The 14,297-nt window shown below is 39.2% G+C and overlaps 1 protein-coding gene across 2 annotated transcripts in view; it reads right to left on the bottom strand.

Annotated features, from left to right (window-relative positions):
- The window catches only part of csrnp3 (cysteine-serine-rich nuclear protein 3), a 24,840-nt gene extending 10,543 nt beyond the window's left edge, over nucleotides 1–14,297 (bottom strand). The window contains exons 1-2 of one of the 2 annotated variants that reach the window (XM_044366847.1): nucleotides 13,948–14,297; nucleotides 12,911–12,951 (exon numbers count right to left, since the gene is read on the bottom strand). The gene's annotated coding sequence lies outside the window, so the exon portion shown is untranslated. Of the gene's footprint in view, nucleotides 1–274; nucleotides 694–12,910; nucleotides 12,952–13,947 lie in introns of those variants that run through there. The other variant, XM_044366848.1, reaches the window with a different exon arrangement.

Raw genomic sequence — 14,297 nt, 5'->3', positions numbered from 1 at the left:
CACATCAACTGTGGAAACCAACTCTTGTCCTTAATCAACAGTAGCTCACTGCACTGTAGCACACTTGCATTCTGAACGCAATCTTTTTTTTTTTCCCTCGTCATTCACAAGCTTCTCACAATTACAGTAAACCGATGTGACAACACAAGGCTCAAAACACTCACCACGAGTGATGCCAACAAGCCTATGGCATCTGGAGCAAGTCATGACACATCAGTCCTACAATGACCAGATTACACTTCTCTGTGCGCTGGCCCTCACAGGAACAACTGACCTGTATCCACTGGCAGACTGTGACACCGTTCACCTCTTCTCACGGCGGCACAGCCGGACAATCATAAATGTGGCAATTCAAAAAAGGTGAAACATGATGAATGAAGAGGGTCCCATTTTGTTTCAGTCCACTGACTTGCAGCGACCCCAGAGGTCCACGGGCATGAGAAAAAAAGGATGCAGGAGTGTGAGAGAGATACTTGTAATTTTCCAGCTCTGACTGCACTGTCGGTACTTTATGCTTTATTGTAGCAAGACGACAGTCTTTCTCACTTTAACTCCCTCTTTGTCACTGTGTTCCTCTCTCTCTTTCTATCTCTCTCTCTGTGGCCACACAAAGGCTCATTAGCGGCAGCCAGCTGAAAGGCAGAAGCCTGACTGGAGCAGAGTGGAGCAGAGCAGAGTCAGCCTGTGAGATCACATGGGTGGGTTGTCTGATAGAGAGAGAGAGAGAGAGAGAGAGAGAGAGAGAGAGAGAGAGAGAGAGAGAGAGAGAGAGAGAGAGGGAGAGAGAGAGAGAGAGAGAGAGAGAGAGAGTCAGGCGTGCCTCTTCTCCTGCTGTCTGCAGTTATTTTTACCAACATGAGCTGGGGAAGGGAGGGGGGGGCGGGTAGGGGGGGGAGGAGAAGGAGGCAGAGGTATGGGGGGGAGGTTAGAGAGAGGGAGAAAGACAGAATGTTGGAGAGATGGATGGGAGGGGGGGCATTTGGGAGATGCAAGGAGTGGGAAAGGGGAAGGGGGTGTATAACAGGGAGAGATGCAGAAAGGAGGGGTTTGAGAGGGGAATAGTAAAGGGGAGGGGGAGAATGAGGAAAAGGAGGAGTGAGAGGGTGTAGGAAAGGATAGAGAATGGGGCAAAAAAAAAAAGGAAAAAGAGAAACATCTGATGCCAATAAAAACATAATATGATCAAGAGTCAAAACATAAAACAAAATGAATGCTTAAATGACATACTGAAGTCAAATTTAAGGACAGAACACTAAACAATGGCATCATCCAGCTACAAAGTAGTTTTACACAGAATATTTGAACTGGACATTTGAACATATACCTGGAAAACGGTGACAATAACTAGTACAAGTACAATAACTATCAACATACAGTATACAACCTCTTCCACAGGAAATAAGATTTGTCAGCACTGTAGTAAACGTGCTTCCCACACTTCCTATGCCAGGAAGTTCTGTTGAAGAGGTAGTGGGGCCTCAGCTAGTGCAGTCAAAGAGACATGATATCATTCTTGCACTCAATTGGACCATATGTCAACATAAGGTCCTGCACTTCCTATTACAGGATAGCTTTAAGCCTGCAGGGTTTAGGGTTAGGGTTTTTGTACAACCAGCACAGTTTTATAGTCATAATGACAAATAATTTATGAGCACAAACACATATAATGTATGTGCAGCACAGCATACAACGCAGTAGCAAAGAACAGTATTCTATATCTTGCAAAAATGTTACAAAATCCAGGACATGTTGAGGAAAATGTCAGTTAGCTACATTGTCTGTTCGTTACTAACACTAACCAATCACACCAAACCTCACATTTGCATTGTTACAGTTGCTAGTGGGTGGTTAATACAGTGTCTGTTAAAGATTTGCATTGTGTCTTTGATGCAAGTCTAAGGAAACTAATCTCATTCAACCCTGCAATGTCCTGCATCCTCACCAGTATCCTCATTGAACGTCGCATTGACCGTACGGCACTCCTCCTCCATCCCATGGAGTCTCTTCCTAAAATCGCCTCTCTCTTGGATACTATATAACACTGTCCAGCTACATTAAGACACATTAGAAAGCAGTATGAGAAGCATGAGCACTTCAGTTGCTCTTATACCTTCAAAGATCATCATGGATTTCAACCACAGTTTCTTTAAAGCAAACATTACAAAAGTATGACATCACTCTATACAGTTTAATGTATTTAATAAGGAAAATTTTGCCTCTTTCTTTTCCATGTTATCAAGTTGTTAATGATTCTACACTGAAGTCCAGCTGCATTTCTACATTATATGTTACATTAGTACATTTAGTAGTAGTAGTGGTTTATATCCCTTTTTGAGGTGACTGGCTGTTGAAATGGCTCCTTTTAAACATGTGGTTTGAACACAGGAAGCCAGTGGAAGTGTAATAACTGTACTCTGATAGACACGGCTGAGTGCTCATTACAGTTGGCTTTTATGCCTGAATCAGATGGACCAAAGAACAAGTAAGGATAATAAAACAAGTGCAGCAGCAACAAGATACACATACACCTACAGGGAGCAGACACAAAAACAGGAGCACCTATTCAGTCGAATGCAATGTGGTTAGTTACTGTAGCTCTATATTAAAAACACAATACCTGTCATTTATTTTGTCCACCCCTGTACTATCTCTGACACGGTTTCAAGTAAACTGAACATTACAAACACAGAATTGCAGGGCTACTGGGCTAGATTACATTAAATTGCGCCACTGTCCTTGTTATTTGCACCCACTTTAGATAAATGCCACATTGATCTAAACTGATCAGACTCGAGAAGGCTGATGTCCTGATTATCATCATATTTTTAATCAAAACAGTGAACAGTGTTTTCCTCTCCACTAAAAAACCCTGCAATCAAAAGAATTACCAGTACTAATAGGTGACAACATGAGCTGAAGTATATATATATATATATATATATATATATATAACATGAGCGTAGCCTATTTACTACTTCATAATATTATTCAGATGCAAACTGGAAGTGGGTGGGCATACCTGGTTTTCTGTCTTTTAAACTGTTTGCTATTTTCACTGCCATTAAATAAATAAATGTACAATTTTTATTTGTATTTTAATACATCCAGATTTTCTTTGTTTTTAGCTTCTAAAATAGGTGGCTAAATTCTGGCTGCCATACTAAACAATATCAATAACTTCTACTTATTAAACCCAGCAGGTTTAATATTTGTGACAACACAATATTAACCCATGAATAGGCTATTAAATATAAGCTTTACAAGAATCATGAAATAATTCTGTTACAAGGCATTCAGCTTTTATCTTTTTATTGATATATTTGACAATTACCTGAAAAAAATCCACACAGTGAATAAACAATCAAAAACTGCTGCAATCTGGATGCCATGGATGTTTGATGAAAGTGCATTTCATACATATGTGATCAGTTACATCCATTACTTGGTAAGATTAGTACTTACATTAAAGCAGGAGCAAAAACAACCTGACCTACTGCCAAAATTCAGTTGTCTGCATATGATTAAATATATCATTACAGTACAGGTTACAATTTCAATGTAAAAATAGTAACTATTTGGCGAGTGTATTACGATAATACGTATCATACAATATATTACAACATGGTTGTATTTTCTATTACTTCTTCCTGAACCTTTGATGGAAGATGTTATTAGAAGACCTCATCTGCATTCCTTTAATGATTCATCCATGGGCATCACACATATATGCTGTCCTATTACATAAAAATGCAAAACATAAGCTGGAGAGATGGCATTTGTTACTTCATTGCACCAGTGATGGTGACCTATATTTGCTCTGACTTTCAAGACTCTCTCTTATATCAATGAAAGAAGACAGCAACCATACACAAATAAGGTTTAGAATGAATCTATCTTCATATTGTAATTGAGGTCATATACAAAAAAGACCTGCACAACTTCCACTGTAACAGATAAAGGGTAAATTCTAAACATCTCCGAACACAATCCTGTTGTTTAAAACAAATAAGCACATAGAGGATCGCTTGTGATTAACCTTATTCTCGCAGCAGATACTGTAAACCTTTTTTGAAAAATATTGCTGAAGAATACAAAGTATAGGTTAATTTGCCCTGCTGTTTTTCTGTTTCACATGAACAAAGTGGTAATGGAATTATCTAAGAGCTCTTGCCTTTTGTCTCCTCATGCAAATGGTCTGCCTCATCAAAAACTTCCCTGCAATAGCTGCCCCCAGGGTCCTTTGCACAACAGTGTCGACCCTCAGAAGGTGTGTATGTGTGTGTATTAAATAAAAATACCAAGTGCAAAAGTAATCATTGCATAAAGCTTTCAGTGATCTCACCAAAACGCTGAACTGTCTGCCTTAAATACAATGTCAGCAACTGTTCAGCCCTCTTCATCTCATTCAGTGGCAGAGGCCATGAATCAGAACCTCTAATGGCAAAAACTGGGGCAAACCAAGGACAAATCATTGCTCCCACCCTGTTCATCACCTTTATCACAGCCATTATCCATCTCAACACCCAAGACAGCTATCTTATGTCCGAATGCCATACAGAGCAGATGTCTTGTTCTACAACCTATATAGCTTCAAGTCAAGTATCTCCATCAGGTCTCCATCGCATCGCAGCTCTATTAACACCATCAGCCATCATTCAGAATAAGATCTGCAGTCCTTCCATTGTGCATTTCCAAAGGCATAAAAGATCACTGGACTGGCCCAAAACAGTAAGTAGATAGATGTTTGTCTGGACCCCACCAGTATCAACAAAAATGTACAGATCACTAAACCTACTTGACATACTTTCTCACCTCCAAAGATGATACTGACACAGAAATATATCATATCAGCTAGACAAGCAGTGCTTTTGTCTCCTCTGCTGTGTTGTGCACAGCCGTGGACCACTTAATACAAACGTCTCAGAGCCCTGCAAACATAGTACCACAGCTGCCTCCTGAAAATCATGGATATTAACTGCGAAACAGATGCACAAATGTTAGTATGCAAGAGGAAACAAACATTAACTGGATTTGAACCACAACCATCAACAACACCAACACCGGTGCAGACAGATTGGCCATGTAGTTAGAGTGTCTGACACATGTCAAAGCAAACACGCAACTTTAATCTACATGGTGGCTGACAGGCTCCTAGATATTAGAGGAAATTGTACAAGGACGACGTCAGGATCAACCTCAAAAAAACTCCACATCAACACCAATAAACAGAGTGACACTGCACAAGCAGACAGTTCATGAAGGAGCCACACTGAGTGACACAGAGACGCATACAACCAAGAAGGCAGATCTACGTTTCATTACCATCATTCAACCCATACTGCAGTAAAATCTGTGGTTCCAGGAATAGAAAAGACTCTTCTGGTAAGTTCATATGCAACTATTTTTTAACAACAAGAAACATTTAGTGGACACATGATGGGTTTATATCGACTATAGATATGGGTAAGTTAACTGCTTGATTAAGGTTAGGAAAAGATCACGGTGAAACCTGTATTAAGTAGTATTTTTGAATCCCAACTCTGCAGGTTTTAGTTTCTTTTAACTTATTATTTTGGTTCACTTGTATTTTATGGTTGAGTCTCATGTTTCTCATGAATCCACCCATATAAAACTGTGGGCAGCTACTTCCAGAAAATAAGCTCAGAGAGGCCAAGTGCACACCAAGTCCTTAGCAGGAAACACCAGAGGGCCAAAGTAAACAAGTTGCTAGTGGAGAGAGTCAATAGTAATTGATATAATAGTTGATTATGTGTATGACTGACTGTGTTTCTGTGTATTTTGAGTATTTATGGTTTTCAAAATTGCTTATTTTTCAGCTTTAGATATTAGCCTACAAATATTAATTGCATGTTTCCAGGTCTATATTTTTAATCTGGGGTTCTACTGGATTATCTCTGCATGATTTACATGATTTATATACTTGCCCTTTACACAGCCCCTCAGTTCAGCCTCTGTCTGAAACAGGCTGTGTAAGCTCCTGTCTCTTTAAGGTCCCCTTCCCGGGGAGCACACTGTTCTGATTGGCCAGCTTCTAGGCTGCCTCATTGCAGACTTGTGGTGGTTCTGGAGGCTACGTAAACAAACAAAAGTAGTAGGATTTCACTTATTTTTCTCGTTCTTTTATCTCAAATCTCAACTTCTCAAGTACATCCATACATGTTCAACTGAATCCGATCTGAAATATGTGACTAGACAATGAGAACAGCCCGTGGAACAACCTTAGCAACAACCTTAGCAACAAAGACTATGGAAGGCCGTTTTTGGGCATGTGCAAACAATCTGACAGCAGTTTGAGGAGGAAGTAGAGGTAACATTGCAAACTAAGTGTTCAGAGCAGACTGAACCCTGGGCTTTTGACTTTCACCTCAAGTTTTGAAACTTAAACTATATTTAACATAGACATCTGACATAATAACAGTATAAAAAAATAAAAGAAAAAACACAAAAACCACGATATGCCCCCTTTAACACTGACATCCAATATGAAACAAGTCTGAGCCAAAGGCCCCCACACTCTATATGAACATTACATTTGCACTGGTATGAAATGTTGCAGATAAACATAAATGTTGCTAAATAGTTGTATAAGAATATAATTTTTAGCTGCCACAGCTCCTCCATGAGGACAATTAGGATTTTATAGATTGATACAGACTGTAGGAGTATTTGTTTCTTTATTCTGTGTCTGCATCTGCCAAATGCCTATGCCATTCAATATGGCTGGCTGCATCACAGACCACTAGTGTTTCCACAGTGATGAAGCAGCCCAGATGGCATTGCAGATCTTTTTATTAATTCTTTCTCTTTTTTTATGCGAGAAACATTTTTGTCATTGCAGTAGACCCCATGTGAGTGACTGAGGGTGCATTCCAGTGCAACTAACTGATGGGATCACAGAGCAAAGACAAACCCTGAAACCACAAAAGATCCTGAGCCGTGCAGCCAGTCTGAGGTTGTGTTCGAACTCATCCATCACTAGAGTCACACTCAGCCATAAACGGCACCCTTGAAAGAGAGAGAGAGAGAGAGAGAGAGAGAGAAAGAGAGAGACAGAGAGAGAGAGAGAGAGAGAGAGGCTAGGTCTCAGCTGGACTCCCCTGAGGAGAGGCTGTGGCCTGGATGATTATACAGCTACAGATGATGTCAGTGGAGGATCCCTGCCACCGAGAGAACACAAACGCTCTGCGCATATATTCATTGACACTGTTTTGTAAAGGGGTTGCGACAGATTCCTAAATTATACATGAAAAGGCCACAATGGGATGTGTTTTATTTGAGGTCAGGGGACATCTGCTTTAATCTGTATGTGCTACCATCCTGTTTAGGAATAACATAATAACAATATAGTCATTTGCATTCTCTACCTGGAGAACATATAGTCACTGGGACCACACACTGAATAGAAATGAATACAATAGATGATTAAAATCAAATATTTATAGATTGTTTGTAAAGCCTTAACAGAAAAAATATGTGCAATATGAAATTGCTGAAGCACAAACTCTCATAGATTATCCAGTTACTTTCCAATATCCATGTGCACATCCTGCAATTAAGCTACATTATCTTGTACTTAAACATCTGCACAAATCCTTGCAAAATTTGCAGCTGACCTGTCATTACTCTTTGTCCTGTCAGGTACACAGCAGTAAGAAAGACACTTGACAATTTGCTCAGTGACAGTCACAATTTTTCATCTTGCTCAGGCTGTTTTCCCATTGTACAGCAATAAAGGTCAGATGGACAAATTATGCAAATACACAGCATTAATTGTCAAACACAGTCATCGCCGTTCTCAGTCAGCTTTGAAAAAACCACCCATACACAAGGAGAAAAACATTCCACAATTACACGCAAAGGAATACATTTATGGAAACGTAGCAACATCTACAGATTTATGCAAATGAGACTTCACATGCGCTCTGTACATTTGTTAACTTGCAGCCCTGAGGCTGCAGACAGATCTGCTCCACACACATTAAAGGGAGGGGGGGGCAGGAGAGGGAAGGTGGGTGGTTGGGGGGGGGGGGGGGGGGGGGGGGGGGGGGGGGGGGGGGGTGCAGCCCACTGCTCAGCACACAGCACACGGAGGAGCTGCAGCCTGGTACAGCCTAGTGCTGGGAATCATTGATCTGTTCTTCCTCCTCATAGAACAATAGAGGAAGCACGGCTCCTTATGAACCACATGGGTCCAGAGCTAACGATGACCACTACTACATCTTTAGCTGCACCACTTTCATTATATCGTCGTATTATAGCTTAATGAGGTGCCATAATTATGAGAGGCTAGTTTACGATTGTGGAAAATTACTTTAATGAGAATATTCTGGCCAGAACATGTTGAGAGCTCCGACTTTATGGACTCATTTGACTTCTGACAGGGTTTTTTATTTATTATTATTTCTCACCATACTAATGACATTGCCAGTATTTAAAAAAAAATAGAGCTACAAGCTTACATTGAAGTATAATCTTTGAAAAGATGTTTAATCAAAAGCATCTTAAAAGTCTCTGTTGTTACAAGCAAGGATCAAAATAAACTGTAGCAGACAAGTACGAACACAGGAGCTCCACATTCAGACTAATGTTTTGATTTGCTGTAATTCAAGTCACACAGTGTGCAGGCATAATCAGGTACCCTAACCCTCATGTCAATCACAATTCTCATCTAAATTATTCATGCCGATATATTTTATTTATGACTATATTTTCCCATGCCACCTGAAAGTTCGCAAAAGCCGGTTTGCTGGCAGAAACAGAGCTGCCAAAGCATTTCATAGAGACAGGGCTGCTTTCATCTCTCACACAGGCTGGGAAAGCTGTGGGATGTGGGGTTCATATTCTGCAGACAAGCCTTATCATTTATATATAGCCAGTATCATGTTGAGATCTTGAATCATTTTTTTGTATGCAAAACATTCGCTCTGTTATCTGAGAAAATTTGTGAAGTAGGCCAGCTCTGCATGTGATTACAGAATATGGTGAATTAGAGCGATATGAAAAACTGGAGAGAAACAAAATATTTCCTGAGAAAAATCTAGGGGAGTGTTATCAAGGACATCTATTGTAAAAAGTGTTATTCAAGGTGTTATGATTGTCAGGATGTTAAATTATATTAAGATGCTTTTAGGTTTATATGATTCTAATAAAAGTCCTGTGAGAGGATTAATCAAGACTGTAATTTTGAAATAAGTGACAGTCTGTGAGATGATCAATTGAGCTTGTAAATGTGTGAAGCAGCTGCTATGTTCATTTTCACCTAAATGATCAACATATTTTTGATGAGTAGGTATGTTTCCACCTGTAAATGTGGCTCATTTTTATATAGTCTTTGTAACAATAATGTAAATATTCACCCAGATTAAGATAATTAATATTGAGTTAATTAAAAGTACCAGTTAAAACTAACACTGACATTTATTTTTTAAAATTTTGACTTCTAATTGGAATTCTATCATCAAGCTGCACATTTATGTTGGGATCCTTTTAGTAATAGCAACGTTATTAAAATTCATAACTTTTTTTTCTATTACTTTTTAGCAAACTATCAGTGCTTTTTTCTGTGTGGATTTTTGTTGATTATATAGTTAATGAGAGATTAAATAATCAGGTTAAACTGTGCCAATGACAACATCTGTACACTTATCTCCATTGCACCAAATTTATTATCTAAGCTTTCAGTCACAGAGCATTAGACATGCCAAACTGTGCCGTCACTAGCAAAACAGTTTGCATAACTTTTTTGTCACTGAACCACACCTTCTTCTAAATTAGTAGAAAAACAAACTTTTAAGTTTAAATCAGATCTTATATAAAGGGTACAAAATCAACTTTCTTGTCCACAGGCCAAATGGCTAGTGAATGTTCAAATTTTACCAGACGCTCAATCACCATTGTTTGTTTGGCTTGTGAGTGAAGCATATCTATCAGCCACTTGCATATTTTACCAGCATTTGGCTGGGGGCTGGTGCTAATTTTGTGTGCCCTACTATATATATATATATATATATATATATATATATATATATATATATATATATATATATATACATATATATATACATATATATATATATATATATACACACACACACACACACACACACACACACACACACTAAACTTATTTATTTATATGTTTACCTTATTTAATGAAAAAGAGACCTGATCAAAATGTCATTGTAGAGATAGAGATAAAGCACAAACTCATGTTAGAAGATGAATAGCTTGACAATTTAATACAATTACATTCCTCATTAAACATTTTTGAATGTGGTGTGTGCCTGACATGAAGGCAGTGTTTCCAAATGTAATTAAACTATTTCAAGCCTAAAGTGCATAATCATGGTTTGTTATGCAATGGAAATAAATCATATTATCTGGACTGGACTGGACATAACCTATCTTGTTTTTTTTTTGTTTGTTTGTTTTATCCAAAATTCTTGGTTTTACTTCATTAGAGCTTTCCTTAAAAACAAATTACTGTATTCATGCAGTGGCATAAAGTATCACTGATTAAGAATATCAATTGTGTAATTAAAGTTGAAATTTACAAATGAAACAAATAATTAGAGAATCACTTCAAACATTGATGTCTGCACTCACACTGGCTGTGTGAGGCATTTATGTAGTGGCATACCATGCAGTGATAAATGAAAACTCATTAAGGCAGAAAAATATGTCTTGTTTTTTGGGGGTTTTTTTTTCTTATCACTTAATTAACTGGCAACAGACAAAAGATTCCAAATAGGTGTCATGGCAACATCTCAAGAGAGCACAATCCTGAACCGTGAAAGCCCAGAGCTCAGCCAGGAAGGAGCCAACGACACAAAAAGAGTCACATCAAAAGCTTCTAAATTGGAACCATGAACCCTGCTGAGACACACAAAGCCGCTCTGTTATCTAAAAGGTTGATATTAGTTTACACCGCATTCCTACTGTATACTTCATTGATGCTGCATGGATTTGAATTCTATAGAGAAACGTCATTTAAAACGTTTAAAATAATAAGTGAATGCAGAATTACTGAGAGTGCAAATCTGTGTTTTGGTCAGCAGCATTTTGTCAGTATACCACACACATTTCAACTGATCATAAATTAAAGCCACCTTCCAGTCAGAAATGTGTTTTTCTTCTTGTTCCTTCAGTTGGATGTTTGAGCTTCACTGTGCAGAATGATGTATGTGCAGTTTGACACTTGAAGGCTGTTTTCACATTCATCTACTGAAGGTGGAAAGTTTCCCTGTGCTCATCAGAAATCTGAGTTTAAGGGGTGGGCCTACGAGCATGATTTGTGACATCTAATCAACTAGTTTGGAAGCTAATCGTGGTGAAGAATGCAACTTACAAAAGTGTGATTTATTTGAATGATGATGAATTTCCAGTGTGCAAACACTGAGAATTGACTTTTCAGTGAAGTAGGAGACATCTTATGCCAAGCAGTTCAACCTTTGAAACTTTGTGAAAAAAACCCATAACAGACACATATTATTATTCCAAGCAGAATATTTGTATATATTTGAAAACATGTCTGGAGAGGATCTTTAAATTACCTCACTTAACTAATCCAGGTAACAAGATGTCCAGCAAAGTGTAAAACAAGCCAGAACAACAATTACAACTCCAACAGACTGTTTCATTTCTTGCTTGACAAACCCTCAATGTAAAGCACAATCCAGCTCAACCTCCCCACATCAATTTACAATCTGACCTTTAACCTGACTCAGTAAATCTTCCCAGGCCTCCAGGTCAAGCTTAAAGCCATGAATTCTTGTTGTTCCCACATAAAAGGAAACAAAATTGATTTAGCTGTGAATATGAACCTTGGTGTGCAGACAGTTCACCCACACCAGACTCCTGCAGGGAGACTCTCTCTTAGTGCTGTTAAGCCATAACACCTTTCCTGTCAATCTTTAATGGACGACTTTCACCGTTACCAATCTTTAGCCATCTGTGCTACAGTATGTAATACCAGCGTGGCTGAATCACTTATTCAAATAAGCCAGCTTAATGATGCAGTTTTTCACAAGTAAATACATCTACTTAATGTTTCAGTGTCCTTTAACTCTCTGCCGCATGTACTAATTAAATTCGGTTCCTCTGAGGACTGGGTGTTGATAGATTGAGGAAACAGATGGATTGAGGAAGAAAAATACACAGTCACAAGGAGAGGCCCTCACTCCCCAAGCACACACACACACACACACACACACACACACACACACACACACACACACACACACACACACACACACACCACCCACCCCCCTCACCTTTTAGATCTCGATCACAAAGATGGAAATGGTTGTATGACTGTGTGTGTATGGACTCTGCCTTTTTCCTGACAAAAAGAGGCTGGTGGAGGAACAATGATGAAGGCAGGGATGTATAATGATGCTGCCACATTAGAGCCTAATACATAAAAAGAGGACATTTCACATCCGGATATTATATCTTAAGATTACATTCAGGTAAATGTAATAAAACTATGTGGTTTGATAGGCAACAGCAAAAAAAAAAATCTATCTATTCACCTTTACTGCTTTGGAAATATGTCGAGGCCCATGACTTTTCATTTTTGTAGCTCTGATGGTTGATTTATAGGGAAAAATAAATATCGACACCGTAATACAACATACTCTAGAAAGTATGCCCTCTTTCATCACTGTGATATCAGAGGCATCTCTCCAGTATAATCCAGCGAGAACAGCACAGCTGTCTGTATTGACTGTTGTCTGCATCAACATCACATCATATCTCGTTATCAGAGGGTCTTTTGTGGCAGCATAGCAACAGTTGTGCAAGCTTTGAACACCATCAATCTCGCAAGCATGAATTCAATACGTTAATGTGGTGTGATATTTCAGACAGTAAGGAGATGTGGTCTTACCTTTAGCTAAATATATTACACTGCAGCGACTCGCTTCTGTTCTGTGAAGAATAGAAAAATACAAATTATATTAATTTATGCACCAAGCGTAATAATACTGTCTGCATGACAACGTTATAATTTCTGGAGTCACAGTAGATTATGCAAAATGTGGCTTAAAGTAGTTTTATGCTATTGGGAGTGTTTGTTGTGACAGCCAATGTCAGATGCCACAACAAGAGGAAGTAGCACTGCACACAAAGTCACTGTTTTGTAATTCATATGTTGTTATCACAACAGCAGTACAGAGGCTTTGTCAGGAAAACATTACCATTTCAGCATTGATGTATGGATGATCGACAAAGCTTTATCTAAATCTCTTTGAGAGTCACTTTTTCTTTTTATAGCTGTAAAGATGGGGTGGTGGTGGGGGCATCCCCCTGGGGGAGGTATCAGGGGGAACAGACTCTCTGCCTCCTCTGCCTGTTCTGCAGGAGGCTCTGCAGGGAACCAGACTCTCTTCTCCCAGCGGTCTGCATAGAAGGCTGTAAGCCAATTGGCCATATACCAGGCTCATACCGGGCTTCTAGTAGCCAGTGTGACACACATGTGTGCTCTCAGTAATAACACACAAAAGCACAGGAGCTCTAATACCTGTCTCTTTCATACACACACACACACAGTAGGTGGGACACAAATCTAGAAAAAAAAAACCTTTTGTGCACAATGTGTTCATGGTCAATGATTGAGATGGAACAAAGAAAATTTGGTCTTCATGTATTAGTTTAATATAATTCTCAAATTTTGATGACTAGTTAGAGCAGACATTCCCTGAGCAGAGTGACTGCTGGGGTGTGATGTCCAAGAAGAGTTTAACAAATGGACCATTCAGGGATGGGTCCCAACACACTGAGGCAGCAGAACAGCGGGACAAAACACGGAAAATGTCATATTACTTTATGCATTACTGTAAAGAGAAGCGATAAGGTCCTTTATTTTCATCTAATCAATATGCATGTTAAAATATAGGCCCATCAGTTTAAATTGCTCGTACTCACCATTCATTTCGTTATCACTATCCAGCCAGTCAATGACGCCACTCTCTCAATGGACTTAACAATCTTCCCTAAACCATGTCTCGGTTTTCCTTTGACGCGGAGCCTCCACCGCTGTGAGATCATTAAAACCGGTGCCGGTTTTCCCGAATAGTATTGGACTAACCGGCACAATTGTCGCATACAACAGCGCTTTACCAAGCACTCCTTCCGGCTGCTCTGGGAACAATGGTGCAGCACCAGACTGACAGCTTCACGGACAACGTGACTTCCTCTGTCCAATCATGGATTTATAAAGCAGGAATCAGCCGCAGAACGCTGCCTGCCTGCCCACTTTGTGCTTCAACGCAAAT

This window comes from Thunnus albacares, chromosome 11, assembly GCF_914725855.1.
Source record: "Thunnus albacares chromosome 11, fThuAlb1.1, whole genome shotgun sequence".
NCBI lineage: Eukaryota > Metazoa > Chordata > Actinopteri > Scombriformes > Scombridae > Thunnus > Thunnus albacares.
The sequence above is the reverse complement of the archived record's forward strand: the minus strand, read 5'-3'. Positions and strand labels throughout refer to the sequence as shown.